Source organism: Piliocolobus tephrosceles, chromosome 7 (assembly GCF_002776525.5).
Source record: "Piliocolobus tephrosceles isolate RC106 chromosome 7, ASM277652v3, whole genome shotgun sequence".
Classification (NCBI taxonomy): Eukaryota; Metazoa; Chordata; class Mammalia; order Primates; family Cercopithecidae; genus Piliocolobus; species Piliocolobus tephrosceles.
The window spans coordinates 58866315-58886181 of record NC_045440.1 but is presented as its reverse complement, the minus strand read 5'-3'; the positions used below and the strand labels follow the sequence as shown (position 1 = coordinate 58886181).

Here is a 19867-nt window from a genome sequence, read left to right as displayed (position 1 = left end):
AAATAAATAATTTTATTTGCCCTCAATGGGTGCAGCCCATCCACACAGAACAGAGTGGATCCTGGCTTCTCCGGGTAAAGAAAGCAGAAAATCACACAGGCCTTGCTCTTCCATCAGTCGTGGGTGGTCTCGTTGATGAGGACTAACACTTGAGCTCTCATCCTTGAGAGGCCCTACGTGATAGAGCCAGGGCCCTGCACTGGTGGGCAAGGGTTTCCTTTCTCAAATCCCAGCTTGGGATAGGTTGAGAGAGGGGGACAGAGAAGAAAGATCTTTTTTGATTTTGTAACTGTCTCTTTCCTTAAAATTTCCTCATTTTCAGAAATGAAATTTATAGAGAATTTCTTCCCTGTCATTTTACTTTTCGCAAAATAATTTCCCTTTTCCCAAAATATACTGTACGCTATGTGCTGCTGGGGAAGATGTTAGGGAGGGAAAAAAAATACTCCATTGGCAACCAAGAAAAAGCAATACGAAAGCACTATTACTTAAAGTATTGGTTGGTCTGATTGGTCTCGGTTGTGTGAGATTAATCGGAATTTCAGTTAATCTATCTTCCTTTCTGATTTATTAGTTTTGGGCCACTCTGTAGTCTGTGCTCACTCATGCCTTCACACATATTTCCTTTCAGCATTATTCCCTGACCTAAATTGCAGTGAAATGAAATGTACTGCACCAAATTTTTCATATCTGAACAAACTGAAGTCATCCAACTGCATAACACATTCCACCTACAAAATTCAATGTCAGAATCATGCATTAGTGATGTTTCACATTTTGTGGAAATGTGAGCCACGGTGAGAAATCTAGATAGGCAGGTTGTCTGTGTTCCTACTGATAAGAAAGTATCCTCCTCCCCCAGAAAGACAGCTCAATTGTTCCATAAACACACTGTAATCCCAACACTTCAGTGTTAATAAGAACAAACATATCAATAAAAGATAAGAAACAGACTATAAATACATCCACATATATATTACACAATCAATTTTTAACAAAGGCACTCAGATAATACAATGAAAAATTTAAAGTATTTTCAAAAAATGATCATGAAGGAATTGGATATACATTTAAAAAATTAGTAAATGCTGACCCTTACCTCACACCAAAAATATCAATCTGAGGTAGATCACAGATCTAAAAGTTAAAAATTTAAACTATAGAGCCTCTAGAACAAACAGGAGATGATTTTTGCAAACTTAAAGTAGGTACAAATTTGGTAGAGCTGCAAAAACATCAACTGTTTTGAAATAATTTATAAATTGCTCTTTAACAAAAATTAAAATGTCTGCTCATCAAATAATACTGAAGAAAATAAAAAGGAAAAAACTAGATGAAAGAAAATACATCCAACACATAAACTTGAAAAATGACTTAGCCAGAAAAAAAAAATAACTCCTACAAATCAGTAACAAAAGAACAGCAATCAAACTTAAAAAGGGGGCAAAAGACTTGAACAGACATTTCACAAACACAAATGATCTGTAAGCATATGAAAAAGTACTCAGTATCAGTAGCTATCAGGGAAATGCAAATTAAAAACATAATGAGACACAATTCCACAGCCACCCAAATAACTAAAAAGAAAAAGACAATACTAAATGTTGGCAATGGGGTGAAACAATTGGAACTCCCACACACTGCTAATGGGAAAGCTTCTTTGACAGTTTCTTATAAAGTTACCCAAACCCTTATGCTATGACCCAGCAGTTCCAATCATGGGCATGACCCAAGGTCTATAAAAAACACCTGTCCACAAAAAGACTTATTCAGCAATATTTACAGCAACTTCATTCAAAGTGCACAATTGGAAACAATTCAAATATCCATTCACAGAAGAACAGATAAACAAATACTGGTATAGCCAGAAAATGGATATTATTCATCAATAAAAGGCAGCAATCCTACTGGAGATGAATCTCAAAGACATCCTACTAAATGAAAGGAACCAGTGCAAAGAGCACTTACTGTAGGATTCCATTTACTTTAATACAACTAACCCACGATTACAGAATCAGAACAATGATTTCTTCTGGAGGTGAAAGGGGAAAATTAATAAGTGGCAAGAGAGAATTTGCTGGGATGATGAAAATATTCTATATGTTTATTAGGGTGATTACCTGAGTATATATAGTTGTCAGAATGTATCAAATTGTACACTTAAGATCAGTAAATTTTACCTCAGAAAACCTTATTGTACAAAACATTACAAATATGGTATTACTATAAAGTTTTAAAAAAGGTTTTATTACTGATTTGATCATCCTAATAAAATTATTTTTATTTTAAATTCCACTGAAACTTTCAACCTCTTATTTATATGTAGCATATCATGTATATCTAAAGAAAAAAATGACTCAAGCTCTCATGCATTTATGATGGTTATAGTTTATGTATTCCAATGTCATGTTGTGCCTTGATATTGAGATTATTTTAAAAGGAGTTGAGAATAATTCTTCCTATTCATACATAGGCCTTATTTTAAAGTTAATCCCTGTTAACATTCACTTGACATCTTTCTTTATGTTTTCAACTAATATTTTTGTATTTTTGCCTCTTCAGCTTTTATCTTACCATTTTTTCTTTTATTTGTCCCACGTTTCTAATAAAGCCATTTTCAGGAGGAAATTAATATATATTTTATATGACTGTAGTATTCACAATTGTCTTTTTTTTTTTTTTTTTTCCTTTTCATCTCTGATATCATTCTTAAACTCACAGCTAAGCATTTTGAGGTCAAAGAAGTCTTTAAAAACAGTCTTGGGTTTGACTATCTGTTCTGTTCCTTCCTCACTACATGACTTTAAGTTAAATAATTTCATTAAGATCCAGCTACTTCTTAAATAATAACAGCTGTCACTATAGCAATTTCATAGCTTCAAAAGGAGAGAAGGTGAAAGCAACCACCCTGCAACTAATAAGGGTGTGCACTGTCTGTAGAGAATGTAAAAAACAGTAATAAAGTCACATGCAGACAATTCTAAAACATGTCCATGACATATTATCCCCTCCCCATGGCCCCACAGGGCCAAATGGTCTCAGTGACACTAATAGGACAAGTCAAAGCAATGCAGGTTGGAGGCCACCCCTGTGGAGTGCAGGAGGAAGCAAAGTAACACAAGCACCAGGTGAGTCATTTAGCGACAGCCCAGGAATAGCTAACCTTTATTGAGCACCTTCCATGTGCCTGGCCCCATGCCAAAAGGCATTAATTCATTTAATCCTTGCAACGTTCCATGAAGCAGATACTACTGTCACCATGTTACAGTTGAGCAACTGATGGAACTAACCTCTTCAGGACTACCAACTGGTAAGAGGTGGAACTGGAGCATGCTGGCAGTGGACCCCAAGAGGTGCCTTTGAACCACGAAGCCACATCACTATTTCTGAACTGCATGGCCTTCCTAGGGGCTTAAGATGGTGACAGAGAAAAGGGTGGAGGCTGAGAAAAGGGGAATTCTTGATTTAAAAAAGTCTGTTTGAGAGAATTTGGATCCTTAAGGTTGGTTCACGGCAGTATAAAAAATAAGAAAAATTGAAAGTCATATTCTTTAGGAAAATGAACTATAGTCAAATTTCCCAATGGCTAGGAAATACAGAAGGGCAGTCTTACCAAAAATGTTGGGCTCAGTTGCCTAAATGTGCCCTGTGTTTGTGCACACATGCGTGAGCAGGTCCATGTCTGACAATTCCCAGGCACTCCATCAACAAGCCCAGCACTTTTGTATGTGTGCCCACAGTGTGTGCTCGAGGGGACCCAGCCAGGTCACCCTGGAGAGCTCGTCTGTCCAGTGCTCTCACCAAGGAGGGCAGTGACCAAGTGCAGGATCAGCAAAGGGAAGCAGAGCCCTCCAGACAGCCCATGACCAGGGAGCCCAGCTGAGTGTCCTGTCATGGCAGTGGACTCACCCCTCGGCCATGGTGTAAATAAATCAAGCGGTAATTACACTCTGCAGCACTTCATGCCATTCCTGTGTTGCCCTCATTTACCAGCTCTAGACAGAAAGAAAGGCAGATCATTTCCACTAAAAACATAGGGCCTCCCCATTTTCGGCCGTGCATCCCACCTGAGTCACCAAAGCGCAAGAAGTGACGGAGAGAACACACATGCAGGGTTCCAGACCCTGTGACTACATCCTGCTGTTACAGCAAGGGTGGGATGGAAAACGCTGGGAAAGGGGACCCACCGTTACCACACTGGAACACACATCAACAACCAAAAGCCTACAAGAAACTGAGTATCAGTTCAAATAAATTATGCACCATATGACAATTTAACCTACCAGAAAGAAATGCTGAAATTTTCACAGAAATGCACGCACATGAACCTGAACAAACTAAGTTTTCAAGCGATTTCAGTCAAAGCAAATCCAACCTTCATGTTTGGCCATAAACATGTCATCTTGGGTAATTTATAAGGGAGCACTTAGCAGATAGATGAATTATGCCTTCATGAAGATTTTAGTTTTAAATGTTATCAGGCTATATGAAAATGCAACCTAATACTTAGTTTTATATAAAATGTCAGTGCTCTCTCGTAGTCTGACTTTATTATACAATTACATTACGCTTCTTAAGTTAGATTTTAACAACCTGCAGAAATTGAAATGGCATTAGAAAGCCAAATATTTAAATTGTACTTATTTTAAACCATCTTCTAGATGGATTCATGCTGACAAAGCTAAAAATATCAATTATTACAAAATTATTTAGTGACTGAAAATTTTTAGTTTTTAAAAAAGTTATATATACTAAACTAGGGATTAGTGAACTTTTTCATAAAGAACCCGATAGTAAATACTTTATGCCTTGCAGGACAGTCTCTCATGACCTCTCAACTCCACCACTGTAGTGAAACCAGCCATAGCCAACACATAAACAAATGATCATGGCTGTCTGCCAATAAAACTTTATTTACACAACAGACAGAGGGTTGGATCTGGCACACAGGCAATGGTTTGCCAACCCCTGATCTAGGCAAGACTAAAAGATCCTGTGGAATCCCATCTCTAATAAATACTGGAAGCTGAAACTTCAGGGCATAAATATGAAACCCTTTGTCTCCAACTGTACAACTTTTGATGCAGTCAAATGTTTCTCTCCAGTTTCTGCAAATTGTTAGCTTTTATCATGAAACATGAGATTTGAGGGTGTTTATCCTTTCTTGCACAGAGCATATTAACAGGTGTCAATGCGGATCACAGCTAGAAGTAGAGTGGGTCCCATGTGTGACTCCAGATGGCTAAAGAAAGTGTTCTACTTATAAGAGGATGCTTCATTTGACCAGGATTGGCTCTCAACAAGGCCAGTGTACCTTAGAAGAAAAAAGTCACTGCTGTCACGTAAGAGCTCAATTGATTCACTGAACTTCAAAAGAGCACTGAAAATGCCATGCTTTGAAAAACATACAAAACAGTAAGAGGAGCAGAGAAAAGCTTGCTGTATTTTTCTCAAATGACACAAAATACTTTGTTTCCACAGGTTTAAGGAAAATCAATTAAAATATAATCTGTAGATCAGGAATGGTATCTACTTAAATACCAAAAAGGTATAAATAGAAAAGACAGAAAAAGATGTATCAAGGTATAAGAAGGGTAGACCTTTTCAAACCTATTCCAACGCAGTCTGCTAAAACCAGATCCTCAACAGTGCACATCTGCTGGTCAGATCTGAGCAAATGCCCATGGCAGGTCAAGTAGAGAGCTATTCTGGACTTTTAGCACTGAAAATCAGAGTGTACACAGTGACACCACGCTGCTCTCTGATCCCGCTGCTAACTCGCCACAGTGACAAGGTCAGCTCTGCTGGCTGCCCTGGGCCAATGTCCTCATTACAGTAGATAAACTACTGAAAACCCAAACTCTCAAAGGTTGCTGCTGCAGTCCTTTTTGGAACAAGCAAGGGTAAGAATAATTATTTCAGTTCCCAAAGATGTTATATCACGATCTGTATGGATCTTTAAAAAATAGTACCACTGTGGAGAATTACTTACCATTTGAAGCAATTCAGTAACTAAACAGCTTTCTCTAATATCAGGTAAAAAAAAAAAAAGCAGGAAAATAGGACTTGAGAAAGTGCTATGAAATAACTGTTAATTTTTAAGATATATGAGTAAAGATGTAACTAGCCTAAAAAAGAAATTTATTAATTACAGGGATTACTTACATAAAAAATAGATCTACAGGGAGGCTGAGGCAGGTGGACGACGAGGTCAGGAGATCGAGAGCATCCCGGCTAACACAGTGAAACCCCATCTCTACTAAAAATACAAAAAATTAGCTGGGCATGGTGGCGGGCACCTGTAGTCCCAGCTACTTGGGAGGGTGAGGCAGGAGAATGGCATGAACCCGGGAGGCGGAGCTTGCAGTGAGCCAAGATTGCACCATTGCACTCCAGCCTGGGCAACAGAGCAAGACTCTGTCTCGGGGGGAAAAAAAAAGTAGATCTACTGGTAGAGGTCTTTTGCTTTAGAGTGACATAGTTCTCCCCATTCCTGCCATCAATTCTTACAAGCGTCTAGCTGCAAACATACTGGCCCCAGTGCACTCAGCAAAGGTAGATTCCCAAGGGCTCCCGATGAGATGCTCTCATCTACTCTCAAAGGCTCTGTTCTTGCAGTCTCAATCTTCTGTCTATCCTCACTGACAGTCTATCTTCCTAATTCTGTGTATCTATTTGTTTAAACAGTTATAACTGAAGATATATAGCAAATTACACCCAGCTAGCCATGGGTCTTCCATAAATTCCATTTTGAAAAACCACACTGATTCTTTGCTAATGAAATTGAGGACTAGGGAGAAGTATAGAAATACTCTGCTTGATTTTGTTCATCTGGGATTGGAAGGAGATGTTCGATGGATATATCTATTTGCCCTCTGGAAGGAGGCTACCATGGGTGTAGACTGTTTCTAGCTGGTGCTAGAATCTTCCCATCAGGAGATGTCATATCTTGTGGTTTCATATCCATCTTCCCACCTCCACTCCCCTCATATCTAATTATTAAATTAAATTTAGCCTATAGCTGCCTCCTTATGCATTTTAAGTTTGGCCTAAAGGTTCTTCAGTTCATAGTAAACTGTAACCTAATTGGATGTGTAAACAGACTGTCATCTACTCTTGTGTAGATGTTTTGGCCAATCAAAGGCAGCCACTTGTACAAACCAAGTTCAAATAAGGCAAACACTGAGCTGTAACTAATCTGGTTGTTTCTGCACCTCACTTCAGTTTCCTGTACACCACTTTCTTTTTTCTGTCCATAAATATTCCACCACGTGGTAGCACTGGAGTTCTGAACCTGTGCTGGTTCAGGGGCTTCCCAATTGAGAATCATTCATTTCTCAAGTAACCTACATTCAATTTAGTTTGTCTAAGATTTTTCTTCTCCATTAAATACATAATACAATATACCAAACACAAACAGAAAAATTTTTTAAGTGAGCTGAAGTTCTAGAAGGGAATAGAAAAACATTTTAAGTTGAACCAAATATTGAACAAAAGTTAATAATGAAACATTAAAATCATGGAGATAAAATAATTGAAAATATTTTACTGGAGCACCAAAACTCTGGTCTAAAATATTTTTCTTGCCTATCTATATTGACTGCCTTAGGGACCTCATAGCTTTAGATATGATAAATATGCTAATGACTTCCTCATTCACATCTCTAGGCCATCTTTCCAAAACACCAGATTGGTGTATCCAATGGCCAACTCCATGTCTCCATTGCATGTCATCAGCATCTCAAACTGAGTTCCTGATCTCTCCTAAAACTGTCCCCACCACACTCTTCTCTGTCAGTTAATGGCAGCATCTTTCTTCCTGCTGTGTTGGCCAGAAACTCAGGAGTATTTCTGTTCCTCTTTCTATCACACCACCCAGTCAAGTTGTCATTAAATCTTATACTTTCTGTTACAGTCTTTCCAGAACCCGACCATTCCTCACCACCTGACAGTCAACCCCTGGCCCAAGCCACCGATCCCTTGCAATCTATGTCTGTAGCTGTCTTATTGGTCTCTTGTAGACTCTCTTAAACATGGCATCTCACTTCTGCAAGGCCAGCAAGACTCTCTACTGCAGTCAGCTGATAGTTTCATATACTGCAACCTAATCACAGCAGTAAGAGTCCATCACCCTCACCACACTCTATCAGGCTTATAACCAACCATTGCAAGGGCCATCTTAGAACTCTGTCTACCACGCTTTCTAAAATCGCTACCCTATCCCATCCCTGCAATATACAATATACATCTATCTCCATTCCTGCTTTGTGTTCCTCTGCAGTACTTTTTACCATTTGAGTGACAAATATGTTATATATTTATTTATTCTCTGCTTCATTTCACTCAAATATAAGCCTCACAAGGACAGGACATTTTTTGTTTCCTGCTATATCCCCAGACTGCAGAACAGTACCCTGTTCAATAAATATTTATTGAATATTTATTGATAAATAAGTTATCAATAAATAATTATTGAATTAGTCTACTATTTACCATGTAGGTTTACTTTTAAAACATCAGGATCTCAACATCTCTATACTGCTTTCTATGATCTGTTTCTACTGTCATTGCATTGCATCAGAACTTTGTTGAGTCACAAAGGATGGAATTAAATGTTATCCCTTCCCATGGTAACAAAGCTATATAGTTCTATTTTCATTTCAAGTTCCACTGCAAACATGGAAAATTTCAGTCAACTATGTGGTGAGAACTCCACATTGAATATTTGTAAAGCCAGCATTTTATACTTACATGAAACAGATGTGTTCTCTGTCCAGTGTCCAGCCTCACAGATGATTCCTATGTTTTGTTTTTTTATTTCAAAAATTCTTCAAACAGTGGAAGGAAAAGGAAGTAAAAGCCAAACACCCTTTGAATACTGACTCTAGGAAAATTAGAGTATGTGATTAGGTTAATGATCAAACAGAGAGAAGTAAGGTATTCGAAGCAATGAACATCCTATCATCAGAATAATAAATGTTATAGATCCATTATCCACCTCATTTAAACGAATGTTGCTTTTTGAAAGAGGTAGGGGAGAGCACATGGCCAAACGCCATAAATGTGAAATACAACTCCATGTAAAATACACATTTATATCCATTCCAACCCATGTGCCTCTGGTTAACAACTTATTTTAGGTGATTTTTAAAAGCCACAAATTGATATGCACTTAATACTAATATGCATCTATCCTCATTCCTGCTTTATCTTTCTCCATAGTATCTTTTACCATTTGAAATGCCAAATGTTATATATTTGCAAGTCCCATACACAAATTGATGATTTACCTGAACAATGCACCCTGAAAGTCACGAGCATATGGTCTCTCCAAAAAGTAAACATAGGCTACCCAGGTGCTCACAAGTCCTAACAAGCAGCCTGATTTTGTCTTATAGCTTACTAACACTTCCTCAGTCTTTTTCATTTTCCCAGCACTACCACCATTGATCGTAGCAATTCAAGGAACACAATACATTTCTAAATCTCCCTTACCACTGATAAATGAGCATTTATTTCTGAATTCCTGGCTGGCTTTTGCTTCTGGCTTCTCCCCTCTTACCATTCACATAGCTTCAAGGTTAATCTGCCCAAAACAGTGATTTTGACAAGTCACTCCTCTGGTCTTGAACTCAGGGCAGCTCCCTGTGGCCTAGCTTGTCAAGTTCTTAGCCTAGGTTAAGCCCTTAACAAGGGTCAGTTTGGTTTCTACGTTCATTGCAAACCTGCACATCTGACTACAGTCCTCATCTGGGTACCACTGGCCCAGGAGTGATTGGCTGAAAGAATACAGTTCAATGAATGGAAATCATAAGCATCAAACCCTCAGCCCTACTGACTATAAATTAAGAACATCTCTGTATGCCAAGGACAGAGCACTGCTTTCCTTTCCCATAGAAACACAGTAAGGTTAAACAAGAATAGAGTTCTTAGAGCACGGTCTTCAGCATCTCAAAGTAGAAGCAGTATAAACGCTGCGGTAAATTTGGCAGCATTTCCCAAGCATCTTAACTGACCTTTCCATGGAAGCAGAATTCAAAGAGGGGCCAGGACTTCCCACCCCCTGGTGTATGCCCTGTGTGTAATCCCTTGGCTAGTAAATACCATGGATTTGACTCCCATGATTGGCAGGTATGTGCCACAGTGACCTCAAGACAGAGAGATTATCTGGATGGGCGTAGCCTAATTTCAAGGGCCCTTTAAAAGAGCTTCCTTTGGCTAGTCACAGAAAAGAATCCAAAGAGATTTGAAGTCTGACGGGAATCTGATGAGGGATCCTGCTGTTGGCTGCAATGTTCCTGAGAAGGCCCACAGCAAACAAATGCAAGGGCTTCTAGGAGCTTCTAGAAACTTCAGTCCTCGGCCTGCGGCCAGGAAACAGAGACCTCAGCCCTGCTGACAACCTGAATGAGCGCTCGGGAGCAGATTCTTCCCCATGGCCTTACTTGAGAGGGCCGTGTAGCCAACTCCTTGCATTGGAGACCCTGACAGAGAACCCTGCTGAGCCATGGCAGACTTGGAGCCACAGAGCTAAGAAATGGGTGCTGTCTGTGGAAATTTGTTATGCAGCAAGAAAAAACTGGTATGCTTTCCTCTAAGCCTAGCCTCTGTTTGTTCACGCAAAAAATAGCATCCTAAAAGTATCTCACAGCACTATCACCTAAACTCACAGGTGTGAACACGGAACCAACGTGTTAAAAAAAAGTGTAAGAGGTTGCTGAGGAATATTCTATCCTCCCCACAAGACCATGATATCTGGGAACAAACAGAATATACAAATCCTTAATGACAATGATTAATTTAAAGACTACCATGCATATGCCATTTTTCTCAAAAATGGTAAATTGAAACCAGCCGTTCCATGATATTTTATTAATGTTAACATCAATGACAGGAATATCAATAATATATTTACATTTCTATGAGGTATATTAGGAAAAGTGTTCATCTTTTATTCATCAAAATACTAATTATCTACTGTATACAGGATCCTTTGTAAATGCTTACTGAATAATTCCAAGGAATGCTAATAAAAATATGCCATCAGTAGATTATTACAAGAAAAAGTACATATTAGAGGATGTTTTTCCCATTGCTTTACTTAAGAGTGAGCATTAACTTACTGAAATATAAATATTCTGAAATAAAATATACAAATATTCTGCATTTGATTTTGCTTTCATAAGCCATCACACTGTTACTTCAATTTATAGACACTTGTTCTGTGTCTACTCCATGCTAGGCACTAACAAAACAGGTAAGTCAGCCCTTGCTCTGCAGATATTCACAGGCTATTAAGAAAGACAGAGACAGTCTGTTAGGAATTGAAACGAGCAGTTTCAATCAGTACAATATTAGTGGTATGTGTAGTCTTTAAGATTCAGTGTAGCCAGGGAGTTATATATGTGTAGTGTGACAGTGGTGAGGGGTCGATTAAAGTGTCTATCCTGGGTCAATCCATCTGCTATGCATCCATCCATCCATCCATCCATCCATCCAAGACTGTTACAAGCTAATGAGAAACATCTGACCTAATTAGAGCAGTTCTGGCATTTGCTGTGCGCCTAAGGACTGTGAAGCAACTACATTAAAAAAAAAAAAAAAAAAAGACTAGCTTTTCAAGAAATATTTCTATCCATGGTAACCTGCTTAAATATTAAAGATAGTTGACAGAATTTAATGTTATGATTAGGCATTCACATCTCTAATACAACAGTTTGAACACCACAAAATTTCACCCATTCATGCAAAGGGAACACTATTTTATGCATTAACTTCTAAAATCCCCCAAATAGAAAGTTATATTAAAACCAAGCTCACTCCCCAGAAACATAATATATGAGAGTTCAGGACTGAAATCAAACACACTCAAACTTTCATTCCTGACCCAGCAATCTAAAATGACAATAAATGTATTCTTGAGATGGCAGAGTAATTAAAAAAGAAACTAATCAACATTATAGTTTAAGAAAACACACACACACACACATACACAGTATCTATCCTACCAGTCCTGCTGAAAGGAAATGAAAATCTCAATCGGTATTACTCTACAATGATTTTTCTTAAGTGAGAGACTTCCCCACGATAATCCAATTCTTATTTGGCATTTATTTTTAAAAGAATGAGCTATGACTACTCACACAAGCTGTTTTCAAATTTTACCACTGAAAATCATTCCTAAAAAAAAATTTCTGAAACTCAGTGATCAGATGTTTAACATCTGCTATGTGCTCAAGAAAGTCAGGAATGCAAAACAGAGTGCTTGGAAATAACAGGCACATAATGGATGCATTGACTGAATGTAGTGAGAAGGACAACATGTGGCCCAAGCCCTGAAGTAGGTTAGATCTTGGCTGTAGAGATGCAGCTAATAAACATGTGAACATTTTAAAATTAAAATTCATAATATAAAACAATAACAAAACACCCCCGAGAACTATCTACTTAGAAATGATTAAGATGGTAAATTTTGTATCATGTTTTTCACCACAACTAAAAAGGAAAGGAGGACAGGGGGAAGGAAGGGGCAGATGATCAAGCTAGGAAGACACCAATGCCTTGGAGGAGGGGAGGCAGAAGAGACAGGAGGGTTGGGGCCTGAGGAAACCCCAATAATGGGAAACTCCCCCACAGAGGCAAGGGTGTCAGGTATCAGCAGGTAAGGAATTCCAAGAAGTATAATGGGGAGACCAATATTAATATTCCTTTTTAAAATAAAAAGAATTCAGGACCACCAAAATAGCCCCAGCAAATCTGCACTAAAAGTACCTTCAATGCTATTTTTTATCCTCAAAATATGAACAGATAATTTTCCTGAAAAATGCAGACACTTCTGAAAGAGGCTAAGTTAGAGAAAAACCACTACAAACTGCTGTTTGCCAAACAATTCACTGATGACTTACTTCTGTAATAACGAGCTACGCTTAAGCACCCTAGAGCTTCAAGCTGGGTTTAAGGATGACTAAGAAGTATTTAGAATCAACACTGAATTTCCTCAGCACATACATAACCTTCAGATGTAAATCATTAAGCTTTTATGCTAATAACTGTTCTGGAGAAGTTGAAAGAGGGTTAAGATGAAGACGCTAAAGTTTAAATTAAATCCTACTTTGACATTAAATTTTTTTTTCAAAATTCTCAAACTGGTCTCCAAGCACACTCACTCCTACATAAGGAAGCTATTTTTTAAAGCCCTAAGATATCAATATTCATTATGCACACTGAATAGCCCAGAAAAAGCTCTCAAGTTTTACAAGAGATCAGTCATTTACCAAAACAAGTATAAACTGTACAGATAGAATTCCTCTATTACTATTCCCATTTAATAGGAAATTACCTCTTCAGATATTTACTAAGGACTATACTTGATTTATATAAGTCAGAGAGAGAGAAAGGAAAAAGGAAGATTAACTATAATTTGATGAGGCACAGAGTGCCTCTGGTCAGTTGCTGGAACTATAGCCCAGATATAGTTCAGGGATGTTATTGAGGTAATGGGTGGAGACTATGATGGTTCCTTCTACCCTGGAACTTCCAGAGGAAACAAAAATGGCAGCTTCCAGGCATAGTTCACATACCTCTATAGTTTATGAATGCATGCCCTAGACCCAAACCTTACTACAAACATCCTCCCCCCAACACAGACCTCAGAGCAAAGGCTTTAGGTACTTAATATTCGCTTCTTCTCTGCAGACAGGCTGACTCCTGGGCCAAGGCGTAATAATTATTTAACTATTTGAAATCCTGCAGAATGCTCATGCCACTGCTTCCAAAAAAGCAGAATATCTCATTCTTAGTAAAGAGTCTTCATTGTTTTCATAGGAAAGCAGTGTACTCAGTTTGCATTTTGTACCTAATCAAATTCTCTCCTGGAATATTATTTTCAATATCATTCGGAAGTGCCCCCTATCATCACCAATATTTTCTCTTCATAACTCTTCCATCCAACTTTCTTTGCTTTGAAAATGTGTTAACATTATGGCTGTCAACATCAGCTCTAGAAATCTGCCATATATATAAATGGGATCCTCAGCCCAACACATAAAACCTTAAGACTCTGTGTCCTACAGTACAAATTCTCTCCAACATTCATAAAACAACCAAACATTGCACATACAACTGCACTATAGTCACTACAGTAAGGTGTGACCCCTCTACCATCACATAGAATGGCAAGGTCTAGTGTAAGACTGGAGATACAGTAATTAAAAGTAGCCATTATGGTGGCCTGACTTGGCATCAATGACTCTTCTTACAAAATAAGTGAGAGTGGGGCAGAGGATACAAGTTGAAAATTAAGAAATGCTGCTTTGCCTATGGTAAGAGGGATACATTGATTTTCTTCTTAGATTCCTGCCCTAAGAGAGTTCCAAAGGTTGCCCCAGCAAGGAAGAAATTATATACCTATGTACATATAACTAAGGCTTTCTAGTTATCTCAGGTTTGCTAATGGGTGGCTATGTTGTACTTAATGAGGATTCTTGGTATACACAGCACTGTAGACTAGAAAGAATACAATACATTGAATCATGAGTCTTCAGTTACATTTGATAGTTAACTCCTGGGCCCCACACAACCGCTCTGTGCCTTAGTTTTTTCATCTGTGAAATGAGTACGCTTCAGAATGACAAAAATTATGTGCAAATGATTTCTGAGAATCCAGGAGTCCTAGAAGACCGAATTATTAACACTTTTAAAGTCCACAGTTGTGTATTAATATATATAGTAAAGGTTGGTTTTGACAATTGCACAAAATATAAAAATTCAATTACAGCTAACTAGAGCTAATATGATAATGCTAACTTGGCCACCATGTTTAATGACTATCATATTTTATGTTACCGAAATGATTCTTATGTTAACAAAAATATCATAGCAGAAAAACAATTCACCTAATCAGCAAGGTGATGGTATTAGAACGTGGGGCCTTTGGGAGATTATTAGGTCACAAAGGCTGCACCCTCATGAATGGGATCAGTGCTTTTGATCAGGATCTTACAAAAGAGCCCCGGAGAGCTGCCTTGTCCTTTCCACCTGTGACCCTCCATAGAAGGCACCATCTATGGGGAAGGAGTCCTCACGGAACACCAACTCTGCTGAGGCCTTGATCTTAGACTCCAAAACCATAAGCAATCAATTTCTGTTGTTTATATATTACTTAGCCTAAGGTATTGTGTTATAGCAACCTGAGCAAACTAAGACATTCTCTGAATGCCCGCCTTCTGGTATTAGGATCTTAATATAATGTCTTTGTTTTTCATTAGATGAAAATCCTCCTTGGTCTGTGGTCGATAGTGCAGTGGTTTTCACAGATGGCTGATAACTTTTGAATTTTAACCAATAGATAAAACTTTAATTGCTATAATCAACTACCAAACATGTCTGTCAGATGAAACTTGGGTGGCTAACTGGCCTCAAGGTCACAACATAAAACAAAAATAAGTACAATATAAAAGAAGTCCAAGTCATTAAAAGACACCACATATAGTAAAGCTGTTCACAGAAACAGACCTATGCCTCATGAGTACACAGAATATGCATGCAGTCAGATCAGAAAACAGTTCATTCATTTCACTGGGTGCCAGGCCCTGGGGATAGAGCAGTCAAGAAACAGATGGATCTTCCCGCCCTCAAGACGCTTAAATCCTCATCCTACTATCAATACTCAACTTTCTAACTGAAGAGTGACACAGTAGCAAGAGACAGTGTGGTTATGTGTCACTTTGCTGACACCCTGCTACAGCCCTGATGACTGCTGATGCATGCAGCACTGCTGTGAGCAGTTAAAGGAATAGAATTCAAATGTGCTCTGAACTCCACATCATGCCCTGTGCTAGCTCTCTTCCCTTAATAAAGGTGGCAATAACCATCGTAATTGCAGAGACCTACACCACACAAACTTAAGACTGTTAGCTTACAATTAATTCCACTTCACTAATTTTTAAAATAATGCTTTAACAGACTATTAAGCATTGACTTTTACCTAATTAAAGCTGCTTAAAAAGAGAGCTTTTTATTTTAGCCAGTTAACTCATTATTTCCTAAAACTAAGTAGTATAAATGCTACATAACCCATGTACTATTGAATATCTTTCATTGATCAAACAGTTTGAGGGCTCTGTTTCACTTCATCCATAAAGTATTCTGCCTGTCTCATAAAAATTTCCAAGTGTTGCCTGATTTTTAACCACAACCGGTACTTCATTAAAGAGCATCCATGAATCCCTGAAGTCTGATGTGTGAGCGAGTTTTGCTCGTTTCAAGCTAAATGACAGTTGAAATATTTCCATTTGGTTTTTATTTTCTGATTCTATTGTGTCAGTGTCTAGTTTGCAAAGTTACAAAGCTGATGATTTTGTTAAGTGTAACATCCACAGTCTGGCTACGAAGGTCCATCTAAATTAGAAATGAGTACAGGTACTTACTTTGATTGTTCAGCTGCCACCCTAACAGCTTCTTTACTTATCTGGTAGCTGCTGCTTTTACATGGATATTTTAATATACAGACATGTTCTATATAATATTTTTTATTTTTTCATTAATACATTTTTAACTGAAAGGTAGCTTTGATGCACTGAGGTAAGCCTATAAAGCATGAACTATGACCAGAGGTATATTCATTTTCTGTATGTTCCTGAAAGTTATCTAAATAAGGCTGGCAGGCAGCTTTTAAAGGGCTGCACAGACAGTTGCATAGGCTGCACACTGCACAATGTCAGGGCCATCATGACCATGGTAGTCTATGTAAGTGGCACCCCTATGATTGCACATTATTCACTTGTATAAGTATATGCAGTGCCTCTGAGAACACATGTATCTAGGTATGAACTCATGCTGCTCTAGAAAGTAATTCACAAGTAGCACAGATGAGGTGCTTTATTCAAGCTCCCCAAAACATATCTAAGCCCAGAAAAATAGTATTCACATTCATTGGTTCAAATATCTCCCATAAAAGAGGAAATGTGTGTTCACAGTCAAGCCAAGTGCAAAGAAATAAGGGAGATTTGCATTACATTTTTTGAAGACAGTATAGTATAGCAGTCAAGAGAAGGGAATTCTAGAATGAGTCTGATTGGAGGCAAGTACCTGCTTCACTACTTATTAGCTTGTATGACCCTGATCAAATTATTTCATCTCTCTATGCCTCAGTCTCCTCATCTATAAAATGGCACAATAACAGACTCTACCTCAGAGCTGTTATGAGGATTAAATGAGGTAATACATGTAAAATAGCTAAAACAGTGCCTGGCAATAGCAAACTCTGTAAGTGTTTAGATTTCGTATTGGTTATATATTGCTTTAGATTTTGTAAAAAAATCAAAGCCAAAAGAGGTCAGGGGTTTAAGAATTAGTGATGTATTCCAGATTGAAAATGAAGGCTCTTGATTGACAGGGAAGTTTTCAGGAGACCAATCTGTTTTACAACTCAAGTTTCTGACAAAGTTAAAATCCCTGACTTGAAGTAATCATTAGGTCTGAAAAGTAAACTCGCATGCACTGAGTGTTTCCACTAGGCCGTCCTCACAGGGCACCGGGCTGGTGCATCGCAGCCTTCGGTGCCTCAGCTGACACTTACTGGCCACCTCTCCTCGCAGGTAGGGACACACCTAGGGGACAAATGACTCCAGTTTACCTAATCAGCTGCGAATAAAACTTCAAATCCTACAAGGGAATAACTGCCCAAAGGTCCGTGCGGCCCGCCCTGGTGAGGTGTTTGCTGCTTTCATTCATGTTCTTTAAATATCAGCTAATCCCTGGTGCATTGCACTCCCACCTTGGAAAATTATCTCATTCACTGCAGTGCAAACAGGCCCTGTTCCTGGTGCTGTCAGAGAGAGAAGGAAGTGTTACAAAGATGAAAGCACCATGCAAAGTTTCCCAGGCTAGAGGCAGCCAGGACTATTCTCACAGTGTGAAGTGGGACCGCTAGAAACCAGAAAAATGCCTGGCATGTTAACTTGCAGATGCTTTTTATCTATTTCAATTCTTATGCAAGCATCCCAGGAGATTTGATAACCAGTTCTGATGTGGATTACAGTTTTAGATAGTAGAAAACACAACATACACAAGAAACATATTTTTGAAGAGAATTAAATATATGCAACATTGAAGCTTCACTCACACCTACATCTAGCAATTCTAGAAAAGCGCAGTCCTACTCATAAAATGTTGGCACATGATGGTGCACACATTATCTAACTGTATCAAAATGTCCCACAGTACCTCCTGCAACCAATCACTTAACTAGTTCTCTTGGAAGAAATAAGACCCATCTTATTGTATACATCTTATTGTGATACAAACTGAAGTTATAACTGAAGTTTGTATCACAAAAAAATCCAGGTAAATTAGAGTTCTGACTAAACTAGGAATAGATACATTGTATAAAAGAATCTCTGCAAAAGCAGCCAAAAGACAAATGGGTCCCCTAATTTCATCTCTGCATGATGCTGACATTGCACTTACAATTCTCATCACCGCTGGGTTGCGCCAGAAAATCAGGAAGAGGAGCCCAAACCCTGTAACTCAACAGCTTAATAAAAATGCATATGTTCCATTTTTAAATTAATCAACATCTGTGATTTTAGAATTTCTTCATCACAAATGCAATTAGTACCATATACTGGATCACATGTGTGGAATCTGAAAAGATGAAATAGGAGATTTCTGTCCAATAACAGTACTTGTTCTAAATTTTTGCCTGATTATAATAGTCACATTAAAAATTCTACGCCTTATGAAAACAGAGAAATGAAAATCTATTTTATTCAGCCTTTACATGGTAAACAGGAGGAAACAGGTTTGGAGAGTTTACGCACTGTACCCAAGGCTATATCCCACTAAAAACTGAAGCTAGACTCCTGCTTATTTTATCTAAGAAAAATCAGAGTGCAAGGAAATAATTTCAATTCCTAGCACTGCTTCCTGACTGACAGCAGAAGTCAGCTGTCTGTCAACCATCTGGTAGTTAAGTGATTATTGAGTCCTACAGCTGAAATTCAGAGAACAGAAATGCATGCACTAGTCTTAAGTAAGTCCTTACTTAGCAGATGGTTAACACCAGTAAGTGTTGATGACCCCCATTCGTCCTCCACCAATCAGTGCAACGCAAGGCATCAATGTCACAAGTTGGTGACAGCTGATTACCACTGTAGTGAGTGAATTTTACCATGCAGGCTAGCGCATTTACCTTCCCTACCTGGCAACAAGAGCCCCCATGTGTTATGATTTCCATTGACTGTGGCTCACTCCACACAGGCAGTAGATACAGAATAACTACAAATCAAATTGTTGGGGATGGGGGAGACAGAATCAGCAAAGAACATTTGCTGACATGCTGGCTAAAATATCACCATCAATTAATTAATGAGGACCACTGACGGTACATAGTCATGATTGGATGTTTCAGATGTGGACAGAAAGGTAACATAGGAGAAGAGTAGGAACTATTATCACATTTTAGATTGAAACAGTGGTAAACATTCCCTTCACCTGGCTATGTTAGTGAGGTGTGCATGGGTAATTAAGATTTTCCTGGCCGGGCGCGGTGGCTCAAGCCTGTCATCCCAGCACTTTGGGAGGCCGAGACGGATGGATCACGAGGTCAGGAGATCGAGACCATCCTGGCTAACACGGTGAAACCCTGTCTCTACCAACAATACAAAAAACTAGCCGGGCGAGGTGGCAGGCGCCTGTAGTCCCAGCTACTCGGGAGGCTGAGGCAGGAGAATGGCGGGAACCCGGGAGGCGGAGCTTGCAGTGAGCTGAGATCCGGCCATTGCACTCCAGCCTGGGCCACAGAGCAAGACTCCGTCTCAAAAAAAAAAAAAAAAAAAGATTTTCCCATTTTCGACTAAGCACGGTG

The 19867-nt window shown here is 38.7% G+C and overlaps 1 protein-coding gene across 1 annotated transcript in view; it reads right to left on the bottom strand.

Annotated features, from left to right (window-relative positions):
• Window positions 1-19867, bottom strand: part of FAM110B (family with sequence similarity 110 member B) — a 153039-nt gene that overhangs the window by 87747 nt on the left and 45425 nt on the right. Inside the window, exon 3 of the mRNA XM_023222423.2 lies at window positions 17501-17609. The gene's annotated coding sequence lies outside the window, so the exon portion shown is untranslated. The remainder of the gene's footprint in view (window positions 1-17500; window positions 17610-19867) is intronic.